Source organism: Alligator sinensis, unplaced genomic scaffold (genome assembly GCF_000455745.1).
Source record: "Alligator sinensis unplaced genomic scaffold, ASM45574v1 scaffold15_1, whole genome shotgun sequence".
NCBI lineage: Eukaryota > Metazoa > Chordata > Crocodylia > Alligatoridae > Alligator > Alligator sinensis.
In genome coordinates, this window is record NW_005842307.1 from 1,143,756 (window position 1) to 1,145,612 (window position 1,857).

The following is a 1,857-nucleotide window of genomic DNA, read 5'->3' on the forward strand; positions in this document are numbered from 1 at the left end:
TTCAGCAGAGCCTGAGAAACTTAACCGGAAGTTGGGATAGTGGATCTGGGGGTAAAATCCCGATGACCCAAGTTTCTTCAAACTCCACCCTGATTTGTTATAATACAAGCATCATAACAGGGAGGGGATGGTGGGTTCAACTGCTTGACGTTAGGCACCAACCTAGCGTGCCCACCTGGAAACCCCCACATAGCTAGAGTTAGGTCAACCTGTCGTACGGTGTGGCAAGGACCTCACATCCATCATGTTCAGTATACCATCAATATAACCAAGGTAGATCTTCGAAAATCAAAAAAGGAATGTGCCCCCTGGTTGGAACATACACTGCGAGTTAAGAGAGATATAAGCAATACTATCCTAGAGGAAATTGGAGCAGGCACAGGGGTGGTCAATAGCTTTGACATTGAAACCTTAGTGAATAAGTTGAGTAAACTGGGCTCGCTTAATGGACAGGCCCTAAAATTGATAGGTTCTTGGAGACCCTTATTGCCTTGGTTGACCAGAACACATTTAGTTGGTACCTATCATCTTTGATAATGGGTTAACCAGACCACTCTTGAAATAACTGGCATCTTGAAGAAGCAATTCACCTTTCAGAATGCCACCTTGTGTATGCTTTGGCAATTGCAAGCATATCAGCAATATCATAGCTTAAGAGCTGTCATACAAGTATCTTCAGGGTCGGAATAGTGAAAGGCCCTGGGGATACAGTTTGAAGGGTGGCTGCAACCCCTCCCTCAATACACCCAGTGCAATACCTCAGTTTGCGCAGTGGAGTTTAAACTAGCCATTAATCAGACCTGGCCTGCTGTGTGGTGTGAAATGCAGATATTCCCCCAGTTATTTGGAAATCAATGGTGGTTTCCCAAGTTTGAGGGTTCCCACATTGATCTAATGAATAGGACTCATCGCATAGATGATTATGAGAATTGACCAGAAGGATGGGTGGGCCTGGCTTGTAACCATTTGTATGAGCCATGCACTTACAGTCATGACCCCAGTCATTGTAGGTGGGAACACTAGTAGTTACAAGAGACCATCACATATGACTTAAGGAATGAGACAGCTTGTGTGTTTTCTCCTAACCCGATTCAGTAGAATGGAGATAAGGTCTCCTCGCCCCCTGTGTGTGAATGCCGCCATCAGGTGATGATTATTACCAACCTACATACCAAGGAGAGTGTCCCCTTCCTTAATGTCTCATATGAGGCCGTGCACTCTACCCTCCCCATTCCTCTGTGGGTGATACTGGGTAAGGTTTCTTTTATACAGCTTGAGCAGTTACTTGACCAGCATAAAGAAATCACTCGCCAGCTCCAGAAGGTAGCTACCACCATTGCCCGAACCAGAGTCCTGAAAACAACCCAGCGCGGTGAACTACTGAGAATCGCCCAAGAAGAGCACGACCTTACGGTGCATCATTGGTGAGATATTTTTAAAGGGTGGTCCCCTAAAGTGAATGTTGTGTTAAATCTTCTATTGCATCCTGTTGTTGTTATTTGTTTTGTAGCTGTATGCTTGTTATTATAGACATGCTTTTTGTATCTGCGCATTCGGTCCCTCTCCTATCTGTATAACATCCAGCGTATACAAACTGCTCAGTGTGCGGGCCGGGAGCAACCCGAGCCCTTTTCTGTGCTGCACGCGGGCTGTGGCCAGCAGCCCGGGCACGCCGGGTCGGAGAGGGAAGACCTTCGAGCTGGAATTAGGCACAAACGCGTAGTGGTAGTTTTAAAGATTGTTTACTTACACTGAGATGGCAGTGGTGCAGGCTGGAAAACTTGATTGAGTTGCAGTTACAGACAGACAACACAGATGGTCTCGTGGAGGTTGCTAGGCTCCACGGTGCAGAGCTCC

At 46.6% G+C, this 1,857-nt stretch overlaps 1 pseudogene; it reads left to right on the forward strand.

Annotated features, from left to right (window-relative positions):
- Positions 1 to 1,428, forward strand: part of LOC106722442 — a 5,221-nt pseudogene extending 3,793 nt beyond the window's left edge.
- Positions 1,429 to 1,857: the final 429 nt, after the last annotated feature.